Source organism: Sceloporus occidentalis, unplaced genomic scaffold, assembly GCF_023333645.1.
Source record: "Sceloporus occidentalis isolate IW3139 unplaced genomic scaffold, rSceOcc1.0.p SCAF_14, whole genome shotgun sequence".
Lineage (NCBI taxonomy): Eukaryota > Metazoa > Chordata > Lepidosauria > Squamata > Phrynosomatidae > Sceloporus > Sceloporus occidentalis.
Window position 1 is genome coordinate 8,699,188 of NW_028316994.1, and position 23,408 is coordinate 8,722,595.

At 40.9% G+C, this 23,408-nt stretch overlaps 1 protein-coding gene across 1 annotated transcript in view; it reads left to right on the forward strand.

The window, feature by feature from the left end:
• Positions 1 to 9,389: 9,389 nt before the first annotated feature.
• The window catches only part of LOC149303795 (zymogen granule membrane protein 16-like), a 51,632-nt gene continuing 37,613 nt past the window's right edge, over positions 9,390 to 23,408 (forward strand). Inside the window, exon 1 of the mRNA XM_089480365.1 lies at positions 9,390 to 9,568. The gene's annotated coding sequence lies outside the window, so the exon portion shown is untranslated. The remainder of the gene's footprint in view (positions 9,569 to 23,408) is intronic.

Sequence of the window (23,408 nt, forward strand, 5' to 3'; positions counted from 1 at the left end):
CCTGAACGGGGTCACACTCCCTGTGAAGGACTCCGTGCGCAGTCTGGGGGTGCTTCTTGACTCGTCCCTTCGCCTGACTGCTCAGGTGAATGCGACGGTCAAGAGCACCTGTCATCAGCTTCGGCTTATTCGCCAGCTGCGCCCATACCTGGCCCAGAGGGACCTTGAAACTGTAGCACATGCCCTGGTAACCTCGAGACTGGATTTCTGCAATGTACTGTACATGGGGCAACCCTTATACCAAACCCAGAAGCTTCAAATGGTGCAGAATATGGCAGCCAGGTTGGTCACTGGTACGTCCAGGGCCAGCCATATAATACCGGTATTAAAAGATCTCCATTGGCTGCCCATTCGCTTCCGGGCGCAATATAAGGTGTTGGTGATGACCTATAAAGCCCTAAATGGCTTGGGCCCAGGATACCTGAAGGACCGCCTCTCCCCGTACATTCCGCCCCGCACCCTCAGAACATCTGGGCAGCAACTACTTAGGGTTCCTGGGGCGAGGTTTGTCTCCACTACCAGGAGGACATTTTCCATCGCCGCCCCGGCCCTTTGGAACACGCTGCCCACAGAGCTCCGCTCAGCTACCTCCCTGGCCCAATTCAGACGGGATCTTAAGACCTTCCTGTTCAGGACTGCATTCCCTGAATAAGGTCCTATAGGCCTCCCCCGCCGCACTGGCAACGGGACTGGCTAACCTGGGGCCTTTTGTTTTTATGTTTTCTGTAATATTGTAATTGTTGTATGGTGTATGATTTTAATGTTTATTCTCTATTGTATTTTAACTGCTGTAAACCGCCCTGATCTGATGGAAGGGCGGTATATAAATAAAAATTTTATTTTATTTTTATTTATAACGGTTGGGGTGCTCCTGTTTCTATTCTGACTTTTGACTGTTTTGCTCTTACATGTGTAAGGGTCCTCAGATTGGAGGCCATATATCTTGTCAAGGTTGAGAGTAGAGGCCCTTTCACACTACGCAATTATAGCACACTGATTCCACTTTAACCACCCTGGACTCTTGGGATTTGCAGTTTAGGAAGAAGGGCTTTTCAGTTGCCACATCACACCCTTGTTTAACTTGTGCTCTTAGATCCCTTTCACATGTAATATCATCAAGTCCGGTGTCCCCCATCCTATATCTGTACATTTCATTTTTTTTTCTGGCTAATGTGTTACTGGAAAGTCTTATCCACATCCTCAGTCTGGCTTGGGGGTCTATAGTAGACCTCCACAATGACATCTCTGTTGTTTCTCTCCCCCTTAAGTTCCCCCCAGATGCTCTCAACCTGGCTTCCAGGATTTAAGTCAAGGATCTCTTCATTACAAGCCCACATTTCTCTCTCTGTGGCTGTAGAAGGTATTCTGGGTTGTAAAATGTAACTTGACCTTTGACATCTCTTGTTCTTTTAAAAATAAAACTAATGCTAAGTGCTGATTCTGAGTCCTGGGATTTGGACTGGAAAGGCTTTAACAAAATCCCCTGAGCTGTATTTCTAATATGTGCAACAGTAGGATACAGAATTTCAAGGCACGTGCTCAAAGGAATGAAAACTTGAAAGAATCATACCAGGTCTTTTTTTCTTCTTCTAAAGTGTCTAGTCTCAGGGCTTTGTTGTATTTTTTATTATATCTTATATTTTTCATAAGCTGTTCGTAGCTTTTTGGGACCATTGGGGCCAACAAGCAGTTTACAAATAAACTACCAATAAGAACAAAAACATTTTATCAACTGCACAGTACAGATGCCACTGCCATATTTAACTGCTTCAAAACAAGTGAAGACATCCACAGGGAAAAGTGGATGATGTATAATGACATTTCTTATCCATGTTAGTGTCTTGCACAAAATATGTTTTGACTACTGTAGGCCTTTGTTGAGGAATAAACATGTGTTGAGGCACATACATTCATTATTAGGTAATTCCTTGTAAATCCCCTTTGCATTTTGCAACTGTGGATATATGTTACTGTCTGTCACTGCAAATCTCCACAAGGTTTAGACCTCACAAAGAGGTAATCGAGCTTCTAAAGACCAATATTCCATCTCATATTTGGCTTTACTTGCCTTTTGTGTGAATTCCCCTTCCCCCCCATACTGAGTTTTTGCTGTTCAGTTTTTTCTAACCGCTAGGTTACCCTGTATAATGAATTTCAGCTGAGTGTTATCAATATACCTTGACTATTTTGGAAGAGGATTAGAGATGCTTTATTATTAACACAATGAGAAGTGTTTGCAAACACTTTTCATATTTTTTCTCGTTTTCTGGGTGTTTTTGACTATGCCTGTATGCCATTTTATTTCTCAACAAATCTTCCAGGGACATACTGTTATGATGTTATGACCCTTCATCCATCATAATACACTTGCTATGCCATCTTTCAGACTACGCCAGTTTGATAATTCAGGCCTTCTCCCTATATCTAGAATTATCAAGCAGTACAAACAGACGACAGCTATAGTTCTATATAATGGGGCTCCAAAATTCTTCTTCACTGCCTAGAACCAAAGCTTGGAGAAGTTACTTTTTGGAGCACAATTTTCAGAAGCCCACAGATAGCTGGAAATATAGTTCAAAATTATAGTCCCCAAACTAACTTTTCCAAGATCTGTCTAGAAAGATAGCCTTCTGGAAGATAATTCTCTTGGGTAGCTGCCACACTGCAGAATTAATGCAGTTTGACACCACTTTAACTTCCATTGCTATATCCTATGTCCTACAGAACCTTGGGATTTGTAGTTAGTTGTAGCATCAGAGCTCTCTTGACAAAGAAGGCTAAATATCTCACAAAATTACAAATCTCAAACCCCCAAAGCATTGAGCCATTGCAGTTAAAGTAATATCAAACAGCATTAATTCTGCACTGTAGATGCAGGACAACCACCTTCAGGACCTTTAAAGAGATATATAAAAGCTCTGTAAAGCCAGAATATCCACATTATTTGTTTTTTATCTGATTCAATTATTAAAGCACAAATGGTCCATCCTTTAACAAAATGTAAGCAACTGGTATTACAAACTGATACAAAGCAAAAACTTATTTTTAAATAGAATCTATAAAATTTTAACAATGATCTCAACAGATAGTACAGAATGAACTGAACAAGTATGGGGAAAAGACTAAGAATCTGGAAAATGTCTCCCTTAAAACCATCCAAAATAAATGAGAATGCATTAAAAATGTTTTTGCATTTAATCCCCCCAGAAGTGTTATGTATCCCAAATTCAACAACTTTACACCAGGGACGTAGCCAAGGAGGGGGTTCTTGGGGTCCGGACTCCCCCTTCCATTAGAAAAATGAATGGTGTGTGCTGCTGCACCGCCGCACCCAAGCCCCATTATAATGGTGGCACTTAGTCTGGACCCCCCCATCCTAAAATCCTGGCTACGTCCCTGTTTACACTGTTGGAAGATTTGTGAGAGTGCTGATATGTTTAGACACCTGTGGTAGAAGGGCAGATTGGTTCAATGGACATCAAATAAACAGGACATAAGCATTTTTCATTATAAACAATTTATGACAGTCTGCATAATAAATGTTAAAACTTATTTTCATAGTGGCCTTACTCAAGATAGCAGCTAACTGGATGTTGAAGAAAGGGTTCTAGACAAAACAGTGGATGGCAATGTTGTGGGGAATCAATTTAACTGAAAACTGACTAAACAGGCAACAGACTCAGCAGTGACAAGTCAAAGCTAACTCCTGAGATATGGAACAATTTTACTAGTTACACCATTGGTTCCCAAATGTCCAGATGTTTTAGATTTCAGCTCCCAGAATTCCTGACTGATAACCAAGCTGGTTGGGGCTTCTGGGAGCTAATGTCCAAAACCCTTGGAGCACCAGAGTGTGGGAACCACTGACTTACACCAAAAGAAATAGATTTGATGTACTCCTTCCACTGATGTGCATAAGACTATGGGGAGATGTATTATGATAGATATTAGTAAAAATACAAAACATTAATCATAATAATACTATAAGCACATTGACGTTCCTTCACTGTTAACTGACTGAGATGTACCTAATGAGCCTAATAGTTATTGAAAATTAATAATTATTCATGTAACCTGATTGAAGGGCTGTTCTTAGCTCCCATCCAAATTAGGATGAGTTTTCATTCAAATTAATTCAGTTTTCATTCAAATTAATTCATCAGTATGAACCACCTCTCTAAGAGAATCGTATAATTAATAATTTTAAAAACCAGAAATATTCACAGATGAAGCAAAAGAAAGCATAACAGATATATTCAAGTACACCAATTACATAATACAGTACTTAAAAGCGAAGAGCGGAAAAACCTGCGCCTGTAAAATGTGAAATAAAGAAAATCCACAAGGTTGTAGGGTTTCAGAGTGTGCAGCATCTGCACGCTCCAGAACCCTAACCCATATGGATGGCACCATCTGTATGCTGCGCCATCCATACAGGGCAGACATGCATGATGCAAGTGTGGTGCCATGTCCTTACCTCTGGGTGCCACACCTCCATCATAGATGCGCCACAGTGTGCCAATGGCGCACTGATGATGGCGTCTGCATGTGCCAAGAAGAACCCATTTTTTCTGGGTTCTTTTTTGTCTGGAGGGACGCCACATAGTTTGGCTGATATGGCGTCCCTCCACAGGAAAACTGGGCACCTCCAACCCATCTTTTCGGGGAGGTATGTACCACGCCTAAACTTCAAGAGCTCAACCACTGAGATGGTTATATTCCACAAGGTTTAGTATACAATAATCCACTATAGTTATGATTCACAGAAGAACACTGTAATCCAAACAACGTAACGATTTCTCACAAAAACATGCCACTAGGCTGTTTCTGGTCTCTTTCTCTCTCCTCAGTGTCTTTCTGCAGCTTCATCCCTACCACCAGTTTTATGTGACATCCCCAAAGTCCCAAAATCTTATTTCCCTGACAGGCTTGGGCAGCTGGACAGGTTTAGCTTGGAGAAGAGAAGACCGAGAGGGGACATGATTGTCATCTTTAAAAATGTTGAGTATTTATTAGAGATTGGGGCCAATTTTACAACCTGGTGAGGACCCTCTGGCTGGACACATGGGATACCAAAAAATAAAACAAAAATCCCAAAGAGTCACTATGTCCCCTTCTGGTTTTCAAAAATGGATTTTGGACAAGGCATGGGAATATAACTTTTCTGGCCTATAACTACCAGAATTCTCCAGACGGCATGGTCATCTGGGAGTTGTACAGTCAGCCCTTCTTATACACTGATTTTTTATACATGGATTTAAGCATACACGGTTTGAAAATGTTCCAAAACAGTATAAATTTACCTTGATGTTCCATTTTTTATTAGGGACACCATTTTGCTATGTCATTATACTTAATGGGACTTGAGCATACACGGATTTTGTTATACATGGGGGATCTTGGAACCAAACCCCAGCGTATAACAAGGATCCACTGTAATCCCTACTTTTCCAAGCTCTGGTTTGGAAGACATATCCGTTTTTATAATGGAGGAGAACTGAGCATGTGAATGACATTTCTTACCAGAGTAAGCCTGCAGTAGATAAGACTTTTGCTTATCACAATTTTTACTCGCATTTAACTCTTTCAAGCTAGCGGCTCTTGTGTATATATCCCCACATTAATTCTATGGCTTAAAACCACACCCCAAACCTTCACAGACTAGAGACAGATTCAGATCCTTCTTGCTACAATAGAAGATCTATTGCAAAAGTAATTGTGTCTGCATGATGTCTTTATCCTGGTGCGCTTGTAAAAGTTTCCTTCTGCTGGTACAGCTAGCAATCTTAGCTGTTCACCACATAACAGTTCGTTCAAAAATCTGTAAATAATTGTGTTTTTCAACACAGTCTCCAAGAGGCTTGTTATTTTATCCCTTTGCAATTTAGGAAAGGTTTATACAATTCAAATCCCATGTGGGCTGTTCTTTCTCTCCTATGTATTCCATCTGAATCTTTTAGATTGTTTGCATAAAACCACAGGGTTTGCATAATACCGCAGATGAATTTTTATCTATGGTTTACATAAAGCCACAGATGAAAATGTTTCCTGCCAGAGTTGGCACAATCTTCTGTTTCCTCTGAAGGTCCTATCTGTTGGTTAATCTCTTCTGGCTTCCCTTATGGAGACTTGCTTACGTATAATATCTTCAGACTGGCCCACTGGGAAATTTGTTCTGTCTTTCTTTGGATTGTGAGTGATTGCAAGAGCAGCTGGCTTGGATGCTGCACTCTTTAGCCTTGAAAGGGCTTATGATAAACATGATCTTCCTCCTCCTCCTCCTCGTCTCTAGACATATCTCTGAACAAAATATAAATCCAGGCACTTAGGCATTAAAAAAAATCTGCATTATTCCACATCTGATCCCTGCCTCCAACCTTCTGACTAATTTTTATGTTAAATCAATAAATGGAGGACCATTTTTCATGCCATGAACATGATCTGGTCTTCTCAGACATGAATGGATCACTCTGAATTTCCCACTCTGGGAATTGTCCAGCTTCCCCCTTAAAATACATTCCTTTGTGAAACAGGAGTAGCCAGTGGGTACATTGCTGTGGAGTTGGCTGTAGTTTTATAGCTAATCTAGGATTCATACCAATGTGGCAGGGACAATCGCATTGATCATCTACTAACCCCTCCAGCAGTTTTTAAAATGTCCCAGTTTCTTTCTCTTCCTTCCAACTTCCCCCTTTGTCCTCAGCTTACTTCAGTCACTGCCAGTGGACTTCAAAGTGTAAAATGAGTTTGTATTCACAGCAATGGAGAGAGAAGGAGGTGGAATCTTACCCTTCCCAAAAGGCTTAGGCAAAAGCAATCTGTTTTACTTAGGTTGTGTACTCCTCCTCATTAATAATTTTTGTTATCTTAACCATATTCTGATGTTGCTTGTCAACAGGGATCCCTACTCCCATCTGTAAAATGACAGAGGCTATGGGAGTTGTATGGGAATCTATGAAGTTGGAAGAGCTTGCTAGGGGACCTGAGGGAACCTGGAGGAACAGGAAGATCTTCTATGCCAGTCAAGGAGGGCCAGTGTGGAGCCAGCAAGGCTGAAGAAGAGAAAAAGCTACTCACCTGTTTGTTGGTCCCAGCAAGGCTACTGTAACAGCTGGGAAGAGATGTGGGTGTAGCTACCTGAGAGGAACTACTCAGAAGAATGAGTCAAAAGGGTGAGAGAAACAAGTAGGGGAGGCAGAAGAAGGCAGCTTGGTTTTTCAAGCAGAGTTCTCACACTGAAAACTGGAGCTGGCTCCTGTACCTTTATATAGCAGAAAGAATTTCAGCAGATGTTGCTTGCCGTGCAACCGTATAGCCAGTAATACCTTCTGGAATTCTTGCTTCTACACAACCATTGAAGGTACAAGAGCCATTCCCAGTTTTCAGTCTGGCAACCCTATTTACAAGCAGACTGGTCAACTGAGTGAACCTTCCCATGCCCAGCAACCTTTCCTGGGACCATGGTGCCAGGAGCAGCTGCAGGCAGCCTGGTGGATGGTTGAGCAAATGCAGGAGCCCTGGGAATTTTCCTTGTGTCAGGTGAATCCATAGGTAGCAGGCTTGTTCAATCCCTAAGGGAGCTGGATCTAAGGGATTTGGAATGTTAGATCCTCATGAGAAGGTTTACTGCAGGGGAGCTTTGCCTTAGAAGAGAGGATAGCAACTTACAGAAAGCTGTGACATAATGGTGCCTTTGGAGAGGCCCTACTTTGTCAGCTCCCAGTGATAATCCCACTGTGAACATTGCCCTGCTAACTACCATCTCTGAAGATCACACCTCAGATCTCCAGACTCCTCCTTGGTCATAGGTGGGAATCATGAAAACCTCCGGATGTTACTGAGTGGCAAGTCCCAGGAGACCTAGCCAGCATAGCTAGTGGAGACAAATACTGGAGGCTGCACTCCAATTACATCTGGAGCCACATGACTTCCACTTCTTTTTTAGGATATAGCTGTCACCAAAATCCCTGCTGGATTCACTACTGTACAAGTATATGGATGCTCTTTCAGCTCCTGGGCTCTAACATGACTATAACACTGGTATTAGTAGCCAGGCATTAGCTGTGGGCATGTGAAACAATAAATGTAAATTTATTAAATACGACTTAAGCTATTGCATGCATGTTATTTCACTCTTTACTCTCCAGCATATAAACACAGTTCAAGTTTTTTTTTTAAAAAAATATTAATTCAGTATTAATAAACCGAATCTCATCTCTAAAAATATTCTTCCCTCACATTTTCTCTCTTTCTCTCTCTCATTCTATGCCCTTCTCTTCAGAATGCAGGTCACCCCGCTACTCTCTTTCTCTCTCTGTCTCTCTCTGTCTTTTCAGAATGCAGTTGCTCCCCCCCCTCATTGCCTTTACTGAAACTATAAACATGTCAGCCTGTAATATATAATTTATGTAACATCACAATCTGGCACTAGATGTCACAGTTTGCTCTTTTGAAAGAGTTAATCCTGGTGTCTCACCAACCGAATTTACTCTTTTCCAGAGAATCAGTTCCTATCCAGAGAATATGCATTTATAAGAACAGACCCTGCACTAATGTACTCCATAAGTAAGAAACCCATTGCTCTTTGTATCGTAGGCTTAGAGCACTAGCTATACTGTTTGTGTAATAAGATGCAGCCCTATCTATATGGTTAAGGAAAGACACTGAATGATAAGCTTTAGAGGACCAGTGTTTTGCACATGAAGAATTCATATGGAGTGAGGGGAATCAATCTATCTTTTACACAGTTATTCCCCAGAAACCCTCCTCCACAAATCTTCCACAAAGTCCAGTAGTTCTCAATAAAAGTATAATAGCTGATATTAATACTTGTGCTACATTATTTATAGAAATCCTTTTATTGTCTGTTAACACCTATCATTTCTCCTGGTAAGTGACAAGGAAAGCTGACTTAAAGGAAATGCAGTATGTGATCAGCAAATCTGATTGATCCAATCTTTGGTTTTGGCTCAGGGACTTGGCAGGCTTTGGGATCAGATTAATGAGATTCGCTGATTCTTCCTTCCACTCAGGCAGTAAGTCTTCAAAAAGCTAAGATAGGCCCTAATCTCCCCCCCCCCCCCCAAGAAACCGTAGGTTGTTTCAACAGCAGGATCGGTCTTGTCCATCCCTATAAAATTCTGGGAAAGTGTTGTCATTTACAGCTGAGAACTGGATGTCCCCAGATTTAGATGTGTTTGTTAATATTTTCACCATATGAAATTATGCATTCTGTAAAATTATACATTCTGTTCTATTCCCAGTGTTGTTTAATATTGGCATTAAATCAGAGAGATTGTACGTGGGCATGGTGTGTGTGTATGTGCGCGCACGCTATCAATATGCAGAAATATATTTTCTCCATGCCTCCAAAAACAGCCACAGCTAAGGGTAGTGTCTCTCCTCTGAATACCTGCCTGGAGTGAATGTGTTGGATGAAGAAAAATAAACCGAAGCTGAATTTAGACAAGTGCTTAGTATCAATGGTCCTAACCTGAGTTTGGAGGTGTGTCAACCAGTTCTGGATGGGGTTATGCTCCCCCTGAAAGACTGTGTTTGCAGCCTGTGGGTATGTATTGGTTTTATATGTTCTTTCAGCTGATGTCATGTGTTGGATTTTAACTGCTTCAGTTCATAGAGAGCAGTGAGTAAAAAATACTGTAATAATGGGCCTGAACAGACAGGCCAAAATAAAGCTGCTTCGGGTTACTTTGGAGGTATGCTGTTTAAATGACATATGCATCTTAAGAGCTGGAAGCTGCCTCTTAGGATCGGAGCGTGGCTTTGGTGCAACTTCCGGCCTCTTAGGATGCATGCATCATTTAAACAGCATACTTCCAATGTGACCCAAAGCAGCTTTATTTTGGCCTGGTTCAGGCTGAATAACAACAACGCTGAAGCGTAATATAAATCTTTACATGATTGCAGAAGTCTAAATTTAGAGAATCTGCAGAAGTCCCAGCATCTTCCTCATTGAGTCTGCTGGCTGAGGTTGCTGGGAGTTGCAGTATCTGGGGGTTTTTTGTGGGGTTTTCAGGCTATGTGGCCATGTTCTAGAAGAGTTTCTTCCTGACGTTTCGGCAGCATCTATGGCTGGTATCTTCATTTACTAGTGGAAAGTAGTATTTGGATGTAGCCCAGTGTGTTTTACATTTCTGCAAGTCTTTTTCACAGCATATATCCATCTGTTATATGTTTAAAAACAAGTACAATTACTAGTCCCCCCCAATATAAAAAAATTATCATAAAATCAATATTGACAGAGTCCTGTGGCACATTAAAGATTTAACAAATTTATTATAGCACTAGGTTTAAGCTTTAAAGCTCTTTGTTGTTTTTGTTTGAAAGAATTAATACGATTTCCCTGTGGAAATGCTTTGCAAATCTGTATTTTAAATTGACAACATTTTGTAATTATCTTTCTCTCCCTCCCCCCCTTGTATTGTTTTCCTTTTCCCCCCACTTGTCTTTTATTTAAATGTATATTGACTTTCTCGCTTTCTTGCAATCTATTCATTATCTATTTCTGTGACTTTTGGCTTTGTGCTGCTCTGCCTTCTTCATCAGAACAACCAAAGTGCATCTTTCCTTCTCCAGTTGTGCCTTTCCTCCCCTTTTGTTCAAAGCCATACTGCCAGGTTTCTTCCTCTAAAAACCCACCTTTTCAGACTGACATTTCCAAAACAGACCTCTCCCTTCTCCTCTTTCTCTCTTTTCTTCTTCCCTTCAGTGCCTAGTTTGTTAAGCCTCAAAACCATTTTATATGTACAATGTGTAGGTACTATGTGGGCTGTAATTAAAACACAATATTGAGGAATCTGAGTTTATGAACACCTAAGTGGTATCTAATATATAGGATGGAAAGCTTATCAGCTACAGCATGGAATTGTGACCCTCCCTTGTATTTCTTTTTGTCACACATTTTCAGGAATGTTACAGTGGCATATGGTTTGACCATTGGACTATGAATCTGCAGAACAAGGTTCGAAACTTGCTCTCCCATGAAACCCACTGGATGACCCTGGGCAACTCTAGATTCGTGCCTGTGCTATTATTACCCATAAACAAGTATTATGTGATAAAAATTTAAGATTTTTAGACTTGGATTTTTAGATCTGGAGTACTTAATTTTTTTTTACTGAAGTGATTTTAATTATTCTTGTGCTAATTTCTTGGAATTAACCTTATTTTTTCCCCAGTCACACACACACACATGCATGTTTATTTTATGAGTTCTATGCATGTTCTTTATGCATTTTATGAATTTTAGAATAACTATATCTATATATAGATATATATTCATAATTGTACTTTATATTTTGGTTTATGACCATAAATAAATAAATGAGATGAATGAAATTACCCTGGGCAAGTTACACAGCAATGGCAGACCACCTCTGAAGAAACTTGCCAAGAAAACCCCATGATACGGACACCTTAGGGTTGCCATAAGTCACAAACAACTTGGAGGCACACAACAACAACAACAACAACAACAACAATGGGTCAGGGATGGGTGGCGGACAGGTGGCAAAGCCTCATCCCAAAATGGAGGACAAAAGTGCCTCTGCTTCATCCATGAGCCTCCTAGGTATCTGTCCCTCCAAGCAGTGATGTGAAATGATGTGGAGCTGAGCTGGTGACTTTTTCTGCCTTTTTGAGGGAAGTTGAAGTAAAAAAAATATTGTTTTTGCAAGAAATAAAATGGGAGACAGAAGCTAGCAGCAGTGCTGGGGAAAAAGTACTTTAATGCCAGAGGAATCAGAAATGGGGAGTCAAAAGTAAAATTTGGAGGAGAAATGCAAAGGAGAATAATTCCCCAATGCATTGGCGAAATGGCTGCCTCCCAGGAACTGAGGAAACAAGGATTTGTTTCTCCATGCCCTGAAGGCATGTGGTTTGTTCACTCAAGGGCAGGGGCAAAGTTTCTGGAATGTTCCTCACTGTGTGTGTGTGTGTGTGTTGTATGCCTTCAAGTCTTTTAAGCCAATCCTAAGGCAACCCTATCATGGGGTCTTCTTGGCAAGATTTATTCAGAAGAGGTTTGCCATTGCCTTCCCCTGAGGCTGAGAGAGTGTGACTTGCCCAAGTCGATCCGAAGGAAGAGGCGGGAAACAGAAATAAAATTTTATTATTATTATTATTATTATTATTATTATTATTTGGTCAGTTTCATGGCTGAGCTGGAAACTGAAGCCTGGTTTCCAGAGTCATTGTCCAACACTGAAACCATAATGCCATGCAGGCTTTCCTCACTGCAACTGCACAATCCCTCATATATCTCAACCTGCATAGCTGACCACAGAAAGGACATCAGTTGCAGGTATTGTATGACTAGTCAAAGATTTGAATTGGAGTCTCCCTGTTCCAAGTCTAGCACCTTAAACATTCTTCTGTACTAGATACAAAGCTTGGAACACAGGGGGAAAATACAGCATTAATGAGTCTTATTTACATAATTAGAATGCAAATCTGGTGAATTGGAATAAATAGAATATTTTGCATGGTGTCCATATTAGATGGCTGGATTGGGGGGGGGGGAGGAGTATGGGAACCCTAGGTAATCTGCATAGCCCTGACACATTCAAAACATGAGTCATCTCTTGTACTATTAATGTTTGCATAGATGAGGGAATTTCAGCAGATGTTGCTTGTTACCTGGTTGCATGACAACACCTGCTGAAATTCCCTCTTTTACACAACAACCATTACAAGTATTGGAGCCCTTTAAAGTTCTCACTCTGGCAACTCAATCTGCCTGTGTTCCTAGAGAATGATGATAAACAGTATTGATCCTACTGAAAGGCAGAGTGATGTGGCTGCCTAAGGCAACAAAGTTTGGATGTCATGAAAGGGCAATAAATGGTTCAGCCTTTAACTTATTCTTACAGTATTTTTTTACTGCTGGTAAGGAAGAGAGATGCTTGTGGAATTTCCTATCACATGTGCCGAAATAACTTGCTATAAGAACCGCATGGAGACAAACCTCTAATATTAGAAAGTGAAGTGGGAGCTGCACTCAGAGAGAAATAAATCCCCAGGAACAGAAGGCATACCAATAGAGCTGCTTCAATCTACAGAGACAGAATCTACTCTAGCTCGAACTAAAATCTGTCAACAAATGTGGAAAACAAAACAACAGATTGGGAATGCTCAATACACATCCCAGCCCCCAAGAAAGGGGGAAACAGGGATTGCTGTAACTACAGAACAATTGCATTCATCTCCCATGAAAGCAAAGTGATGTTCAAAGTTCTGCCAAGAACGTTGGATAATGGCACGCATCAAAGGATTTCAAAAGGAAATCAGCCTTTGCTTTATATGATAGCAAAGTCTTTGATTGTATAGATCATGAAAAACTATGGATTGCTCTTTAAGAAACTGATGTGCCACAACATTTGATTGTCCTGATGCATAACCTGTACTCAGGAAAAGAAGTTACATTTAGGACAGAATATGGAGAAAAAGAATGGTTTTCCATTAGCAAGAGGATCAGGCAAGGCTGCATTTTATTATCTTATTAACTTGTATGCTGAACATATAATACGTAAAACAAGATTAGACTTGGAGGAAGGAGGCTTGAAAATTGGAGGAAGGAACATCAACAATATAAGATATGCAGATGACACCATACTACTAGCAGAAAATACCAAAGAACTGGAATGATTACTGAAGACCATAGATGATTTTTTAAAAATAATTATAATTCTCAGTTTAGTTGTCTAATAATAACAACAACAACAATAATAATAATAATAATAATAATAATAATTTATCTCCTGCCTCTCTGTACAATGGAAATAAAATACAGCAATATAAAAATAACCCATTGTCCCTCCCACCAACACAACAATTAAAATTCCCTTATAACCATAAAATGACATCCCATTATTGGGATGGTATGATTCACTAGAAAAGGCAATAATGTTGGGTGAGGTAGAAGGCATAGGAAAAGAAGGACTGCAATCCAAATGGACTCCATCAAGAAAGCCCTGAGTTGGCCATACCTGAGCAGGATGACCTGGAAATCTCTTATTCATGGGATCGCCATAAGTCGAAGTTGACTTGATGGCAATTAACAATAACAAAGTAGAATGTACTTAAGTGAGGTGATGGTTCCAGCAACTAACAGCTTTGCCTCGGGTACCAAAACGGTCTTGCGCTAGTCCTGATGATAAACCATCTCCCTTCTCTGGTTCTTCTCCAAGGTGAAGCAACATTTCATGGAACTATCCTGCCTCCTCCCATATGTTTGTTGGATTGTCTGGCTTGAAATAATGATGGAGAGAAAAAGCTTCACAGAATCCCACACTGTATCTCCAAAATCCGTTCTCTGCATATCCAATCTCCTGACCCGCAAAAAGACTTGTTGCCTATTGGAGGGCTATTCTAAAGAATAACACTTAAAAATCTGATAAAATCTTGTTCTTTAGTGGCAACAAAGTTTGTCAGAAATAAGAGATTCTGTACAATTAAAAAAAATCAGTCTAAAGATCAGCGTAAGATCAATTTTTATGTTCCAACAGACATTTGAAAATGGCAAGAGCTTGGGAAGTTATTATTTTAAAGTAGCAAATTATAATCATAGTTCCAAAGCCCACAAACATAGTCATCACTGCAATTCCAAAATTAACTTTACTTTCTCATTATTCCAAACTACCTAAGATATTTACTTTTAAAAATATATCTGAATGCCACATGCAGTTGGCAATGTATATAAAATACACATAAGTAGTGAAAGTATTTCCTTGTTAAGTATAAAAGTAACTGAATAGCTACCATTATACTGCAAAAGGAGTGAAGGTCATCCTTATGTTGCAACTATAATGTAAATTACTTATTCCTTAATCGTTGCCAAAAAGGGAATGCTTACATGTAGCTTATTTTTCTTGACTAGTTACTTCCAAGCAAAAAAATCTCCTGCAGAGCCAAAATTTGAAATATTCTATCTTGACAGCCCAAATAAGAAAATAAGAAAGAGAAACCTCCTGCTGTTGTGAATGCAGATAAATGTCTTCTTTACACTTTTCATTGACCTACAATTTTATAGATTTGATTTATTTATTTAATCACATTTTAACCACCAAACCCCCTTTCCATTTAGGAAAACTGGTATTCTGGATAGCTAATAAACATAATTACTAAACACAAAGTAGAGAATAAAAAATAAATTCCCTTAATAGAACCATTAAAGCCATTGCAATAATTATTGATTTATACTTCACCTTTGTGGGATCCAAGGTGGCATACAACCTTTATTAATTTTATTTTTCTTTTATTTAAAATTTTAAAGATGTTAAAAAACCCTGGGACTTCTCCTTCCTCTTCCCATTGAACCTCACCTCACTCACACCATCTCTTCCACTGAGCTCCAACATTTTAAAGGGACACAAGTGAATGCCACAAGTTTCTGCCCAAAGGCAGGTGTTTGGGGAGCAGTGGTGTCACCCCCATTTAGGGTGTCTCCTGGTGCCGTCCGTACTCCTTCAGCCCCCCAGTAATGCCCCTGCTATCTCCCATGTAGTTCACCATCTGTATCAAGCACTTGGAAGAGATCATTTGAAGCTCTGTAGTGAGCCTAGCTAGGACGTAGTGAAATAATGAATAAACATCAAAAAAGCTTACAAGGACAATTTGGAGAGATGAATCTTCACATTCTCCCTGAGAGCAAAGACAGTGGGAAATTAGTGCAATTTAGTGAGGAGCACATTTCATATTCTGGGTACAAGACACAGGAGAAAAATGTCTCTTATGCATGCTTCAAGCAGGCCTAGTAGGTGATGGAGTAGTGGAGTCTCCTTCCTTAGAGGTCTTTAAACGGAGGCTGGATGGCCATCTGTCGGGGGTGCTTTTATTGAGATTTCCTGAATGGCAGAGGGTTGGACTGGATGGCCCTAGCGGTCTCTTCCAACTCTATGATTCTATGATTCTATGATATTGTCAAGAGGGTTTGTCCTGAAGATCTTAACACCTAGAAAGGTTCATAGTGAGATACTCAGCATTCTTCAGATAGCCAGGGCCCAAGGCATTTGGGACTTTAGTTGTGAAAACCAGCACCTTGAATTGGGCCCAGAAATCCATTGACAACTGGTGCAGGTCTTTAGTATTGGGACAGCAGATAAGATCTAGCTTAAGCTCCTAGACACTCTTCAAGGGCATCCCCAAGCAGAGTACATTGCAGTAGTTACAGCACTGATTATTGCCAAGTCAGATCCACTCAGGACTAGCTGCCACACTAAAGGGAGTTGTTCAAAAATACTGCTTGCCATTCCTGTCACCTGGGAGCCCATGGAGAGCCCAGAGCCAAAGGGTATTCCTGAACTAGTATCTGAACTTTTCAGGGGAGTGAAACTCTTTCCAAAACAGGTTGAACCCCAATCCCCCAAAGAAACACTTGTCACCATTTAATTTCCACTTATTCACTCTCATCTAACCCCTTATCTTGTCCAGGGTTATCAGCTGGTTCTTTGGTGTTAGGTGACAAGGAGCAAGAGAGTGCAAATGTGTGATACCTCATTACATAGCTTCAAATGATCTCTGCCAAGTTCTTGATATAGATGTTGAACATCACAGGAGACATAGATCTCTGTGAGCACAGTACTCCAAAGGCTATGATATCAAACAGTAATCTCCCAGCACCACTTTCTCAGTACAGCCTTACAGGAAAAATCAATACAGTGCCCCAGTGTCCATTTATTTTATTATGTTTTATATGTGTTTTCAAAAACTACTTTTAACATGTGTTCAATGCACAATCTAGTCAGGTGGCTGAGAAGAATATTATGATGTAACAACGTCCATAGAACTAACCAGTTGCCCTTTACCTACTGATGTTGTTGTGTGCCTTCAAGTTGTTTCTGATTTACGGTGACCCTATCATGGCTGGAAGATTAAGCGGTTGCATTAGCCCTCCAGGAGATCGTGGAGGGCTACACTCTTCACTGTGTCTTGTTGTTGTGTGCCTTCAAGTATTTTCTGCTTCATGGTGCCCATAAAACCAAGGGGGTTTCTTGGTAAAATCTGCCCAGAGGAGGTTTGCTTTGCCTTCCTCTTAGGCTGAGAGTGTATGACATGTCCAAGGTGACACAGTAGATTTGCATGGGTGAGCAGAGATTCGAACCCTGGTCTCCAAAATTGTAGTCTAATGCTCATACTACTGCACCACACTGGCTTTTTTTCCTTCTGTACACAATCCAGTTACATTATTCTATTCAGGAAGTTATGGGGCATATAATTGCCTTTTATTCATATCCGATACTCAGCAAAGACACAGTACAGCAGCCTGATGAATAGTCATAGCCAAAGCAATCATGTGTTTATTGTTTCAATATTCACCCTATTATGAAGTAAATACCAAAAGGGAATTTGCCTATACAACAGGCTTGGATCTGAAGCTCCTGAGATGCCCAGTGTCTTATCGAGATAAACCCAGGGCAAGCCTTACCGTTAAGCAGTGTGAAATGGTGTCTGCCTAAGATGGCAGGTGTTGAAGATATACTTCCAGCAAGGTTGGAGTAGAGAACTCTGTGTACTGTCTGGCCTGCTCTGAGTGCCCCAAAACTAGCCTTTCACCTGCCAGGTGCAGTGGGCTTGCAAGTTTAGTTCAGGTGCCAGTCTAGTTCTGGCAAAGTAGATCCACTTGTCGCATTTTTAGAGAAGACGCTTTCTCAAAGGATTAAAGCCATCGGCTTGTCACAGCACACGATTTTCCTCATCTGCTTCTATATGGAAGTCCTGACAGTCCCCTTCTTTGGAATAAGCAGTGCAGATCAAGACAAATAGAAACAATAATAAAATTGTGCGTTTTCATGACAGAGTCCAAATTATAATTGAAAATAGATGATTTAGATTGTAAAAGCTCCCCTACAACACCTATTTGTTTTAATATTAATTATATATAGCAGTGATCTTAACATCAAAACAAAACTATTGATTTCTAGTCTCTCAGTTCTAACTAGTAGTTCAGCAGGAGGGAATTTCTGTGTCCTTCCCAGGATGGCTGTCAGTTCCCATTATCCCTGACCAATGGCCATGCAGTCTGGAGCTGATGGCTGTTCAAATCCAAAAAATCTGGAGGTCTGCAGGTCTGCAGTGCTTTAAAAGCACCAAAGAAACACCTGCTCACTCCTGCAAGATGGAGGAATCTTTCCTACTGGGATATGCCAATGAAAACAGGAGCCAGAGACATTTGCCTCCTGTATGTCTATATTTGTTTATCAAAAGAAAAAGAATATTAGAACATGAATACATAATACAACAAAACACAGCAAATACACAGCATGGAGAAATCATATCAATCAATTTAACTGCTGGGTATTTTATCCCACAAGCACTCTTTGCTCTTGCTCTTAGAGAATCAGGGACTATGGTTCTTTGTTCTTCCTGCCTATTGCCACCAACCCCATCTCCACTTCCAAATAAACCAGAAATAACCTACTCCTCACAATTTCACCTCCCACTAAAGGAAAAAAATGTGTGTGCTTGTCACATTAATCATTCCTTCTCTGTTCTGTACTTGCCTTCTTGTGGCCAAAGGTCTCCATCTAAAAGCTGACACCATCCAATACATCCTGGGCCTTCTTACTGAAAACTGTCCCTGCAGTATTAGAGTAAAAGCATAGGGGCCCTAATGGGAGAAAAAAATGATACTATATAGTCGCCCCTCCTTTTTTGCGGGGATCTGTTCCGGACCCCCTTGCAATAATGGTGTTTTGCTTATATCCAAGCCCTATTGGTTTGAATATAGGCACAGGCATGCTGGGGCATGTGGGCGTGTGTGTGCCATGGGTGTGGGCCCCATTCTTTCCCTCTCTGTTCATTTCTCACGCATAAGTGAGGGACATGAGTCCCAAGAATGGAGGGAGGACTGTAGTTATTCTCTAACCCAGTTTGCACTACAGAAATAATAGCTGCCATGGCTATAGAATCCTGGAATTTGTAGTCTTGTGAGATATTTTGCTTTCTCTGTCAGAGAGTTCTGGTGTTGCAACAAAAAATCCCAGGATTCCATAGCATTGAGTCATAGCAGTTAAAGCAGTGTTCCAGGCATTATTTCTACAGTACAGGTGCAGCCTCTGTCCACCCAGTATTCTTATTCTTTTCCTTCAACTCAGTCTTTAATAATCATTTTGTCTCCACATCCTTTTGCAATCTGATAGTGATGGCAGCTTAAGTATCCTCCAACTGTCCCAATTTGACAGGGACAGTCCCAATTAATTTTCTGTCATCTTACTTTTTAATAAAATTCCAAAATGTCCCAGTTTCTCTCTCCCCTTCTCCCCTTGCTGCAAATTGAGTTCAAAGTCCCCAAGTTATTAGTATTCAATGAACGCACTGGGATGGCAGAGAAAGGATTGGAAAGAGAAAGAATCTTGTCCTCCCCAAGAGGTTCCAGCAAAAGCAAATTGCAGCAGCCCTTCCTAGCTTGTGTGTTGTTCCCCATTAATACTTTTTATATCTTGACTACGCTCTGCCGTTGCTTGGCCATATGTGTCCTGGTTTTGATCTTTGAAATGTTGGTGGGTATGGAGGTATTGTGGAAGAAATGTTTGGGATACTTAGGAAGTACGGATATTTTCCTAGCCAGCTAACAAGTTTTGCTGCACCATTCTGTAGCCATGTGTCTCTGCCATAGTCCCAAAGGTGAGAAAAAGTGAGAAGTAGGGAGAGGTCCTACATTTCATGGGTAACAACACTAGGATGGATGGGTGAGGGAAGGGAAAGAACACCTAAATGGAGGGTGGGGGGGGGGGGGGGAAGAATAATGGTGTGTGTTGACTAAGGCACTTCATACCTGTGCAAATCTAGGTACATCTGCTAGTGTTGTACAGTCGGACCTTATACACGGATTTTTTATACACGGATTCAAGCATCCACAGTTTGGAAATGTTCAAAAAAAGTATAAATGTCAAATATCAAACCTTGATTTTCCATTTTTTATAAGGGACACCATTTTGCTATGTCATTATATTTAATGGGACTTGAGCATCCACAGATTTTGTTATCCATGGGGGAATCTTGGAACCAAACCCCGGTGTATAACAAGGGTCCACTGTATATAAAAAAAGAAGACAACCATCAGAAGCCATGGAAACCCATCTTGGGCAAGTCACACTCTCTCAGCCTCAAAGGAAGATAATGGCAAAACCCCCTTTGAACAAATTTTACCAAGAAAACCCTGTGATGGGATTTCCATAACTCGGAAATCACTTGAAGGCACACAGCAACAACAAACTTTTAAAAACCTCTCTTAAACAGCCATGGAGCTAAAAATATATAGTACTTCAAAGTAGCTAAAGTGTGTCACCCACATTATTCCAGTAGCCTGTACACTTGCCCTCTAAATTATACTAGTATTATCACTTCTGTATGTTATTGCAAATGAAGTGACTGAGATTACAAAGGAGCAGCTTGCCTCAAGTTCGTATCTGTGGAAGAATTTGAATTAGGGGATTTCAGGTTTATTGCTCATACTCTTAATCACTCCAACCTCCCGGTGGTCAGACCAATTCTGTGTTCTGTACAGCTGCTAGAATGCAGTCAGTCCTATGATAAATGTTAAATGACAGATGCTCTCATGCCAATGTATTCTAGAGTGGGACCACGTAGTAAGATCTCTGTACATATCATGTCCGCCACCTTCAGCTTTCAAGGTCAACCATGATTAAAAAGATTCTTGACATCTTGCTTCAAATATATTTTTATTGCTTGATACAGAGTGCCTAGGGTGCAAATGCTGATGATGACAATGACGTACATCATCTGAAAAGAAATGGGAGAGATGGTGACATATGTTAGCTGCTGATTCAATTCATTAAGAGGTTTAAAAAATCACTTGGTAGAAGCATCAGGAACTGGATGAATGGTTGTTACTGAGGTGGCTGAAATAACTATCTAGCCAGAGTTATTATTGGATGAAGAGCTTCTGGATGAAGATGAAGAAATCCTAGATGAAGATGAAGAGCTCTGGGATGAAGAGCTAGTTTGTCCTTGCCTAGATGAGCTCCCATGGCAAGTCTGGTCCTGTCTCTGCACAGGTGGATATTGGGGTCTGGGCTTGTCATCCCAGTGCAAGCCAATGCTGTCAAGGGCAAGGGCAGCACGGCCACTGAAATAACTCAGGGCAGCTCCTCCATAGCGAGGATATGCTTCAAAGGACAGGCCATGATTTGGTCCAAAGCTGAAGACACGGCTTTGGTCTGTGACAAATGTGAGTCTGTTGATCAAAAGGCCATATGTCCCACTGACATAAATGATAGACTCTCCCGGGTTTAGGAAGGCCTGATCCACCCGACCTTGCTGGACTCCCACAGGTTTGCTCCACTGAGTACCATAACGAACCTGGAAACTGGAGAAAGAGAGGGGTGTCTGAGTTAGGACAGGCCATGTACCATCACACGTGAAAGTAAGTGAGAGAGCTAGGAAAGCAGACACAACCATAGTACTCCTTGACCTTTCTTACTTTCCTTTAATCCTCAGCAGAGATAGGTTTAGCATCTGAATTGGATGTCAACTCGTACAGTCTCCATGTGTCTAGAATCTGTTAGTAAACTGGTCATTAATTGGGACCAGCTCTATTTATTGTTTACGAGGGGGCCATTTACAAACTTTTCATCCAGTGAACACCCTTTATGCTCTCAGTCAGTGTCCTGCCCATTATCCCTCCCTGGTCAGAAGGCTGGATCCACACTTAGTCATATTCAGAGAGTATTTGTTGAAATCAGTGGGATTCAAGTTCATCAGGACTTGAGAGAGGTGGCTGTGGGCAGCTAATGGACAAAAGGAGAGAGCAGAGGACTGTGTTGGCAGCAGCTCTTACTCCTGCTTATGATTTGTTGTTTACTTGCTTGCCATCCTAGTTGCCCTACTTTGCAGCTATAACACTGATCACTGATGGGACGGCAGGCACAGTCGCACCACTAGGGTTATCGTCACCCAGTGCGTAACTCAGAGTTTCACCTCCCCATTGCCCTCCTCCAATACCACACCATACAGAATCCTTAGTAATGTTTTTGTCCTAATTTTACTCATCAATCATAATTCCCATATGACACTGAATGTGATGCCAATAGTTGTGACATAAACAACTAGCAAAATTGAAATTATGCTTTTAAATTACAATATCCTATGAGGAGCTGGAATATATTTACAGTACATGTACAGAGTTTAATGTGGTTAAAGTGAAAATCTGGTAAGTCGTGATGTTTTTAAAGAAAATGTAAGAATAATAATTTAATGATGCCCCTGAGAACAAATAGAGTGGGTGGTGTGGCAATGAGTCCTGTCTTCTTTGGCAGAGGGGAAAACTGAAGAGGAGGAGGACCTGCCAAGCAGACACCTCTGGGAGGACTGGCCCCACACAGTCTTCCTCCCTTAATCAATGGATTTGTTGCATTAGAGTCCCCAGATTCATCATCATCATCATCATCATCATCATCATCATCATCATCATCATCATCATCATCTCCTACTTTTTTCCAAAACTGGGATGGCTTACAATGTAAAAGAACAGTACAATAAAAAACATACAACCGTGATGCATTAAAATAGAATTAAATTATTACAATATTAAAACAGATCACTTGTTAAAAGAATAAAAAACAGTTAAAACAAACAAACAAAAACAAACAAGCTTCATTTATATACCACTTCATACTGCCTAAGGCTGTGCCTAAGTGGTTTACAACTGTAAGCTAATTTGCCCCCAACAATCTGGGTACTCATTTTAGCGACCTCAAAAGGATGCAAGCCTGAGTCAAGCTTGAGCCCTTTTGCTGGTCTTGAACTCGCCATCTTATGGTTTTGAGTGAGTGGCTGCAGTACAGGCATTTAACCACTGCGCCACCAGAGCTCCTAAAACAATAAAAGTGTTTAAAACCGTACACCTTAAAACAATACAACACCCCAGCCCATTCTTTAAAGACTTTCTGTTTTAAGCGCCTGTCTGAATAAAAAGGTTTTATCCTGCTGATGGAAGGAGAACAAGGAACAAGGCCATTCTGGATTCCCTGGAAGGGAGTTTCAGAGTCTGGGGGCAGCCACCAAGAAGGCCCTCTCTCTTGAGACTGAGAGAAGGGCCTCACCTGATGACCTCAGAGTCTGGGCTGGCTCATACAAAAAGATACAGTCTGCCAAATAGCTTGGACCTGAGCCATATAATGAATTGTGCCCTGAAACAAACTGGCAGCAAGTGGAGCTGTTTCAACAGGGGCACTGTGTGGTCTCTATAACCTGCCCTAGTTAACAGTCTGGCTGCAGCTCTTTGGACCAGTTGCAGTTTCCAAACATTCTTCAAAGGCAGTCCCAAGTAGAGCACATCACAGTTGTCCAAACTGGATATAACCAAGGTGTGTACCACGATAACCATATCTGTGGCCTTCTTGCTCTGTCTGTATTTCCCTAACTTAAAC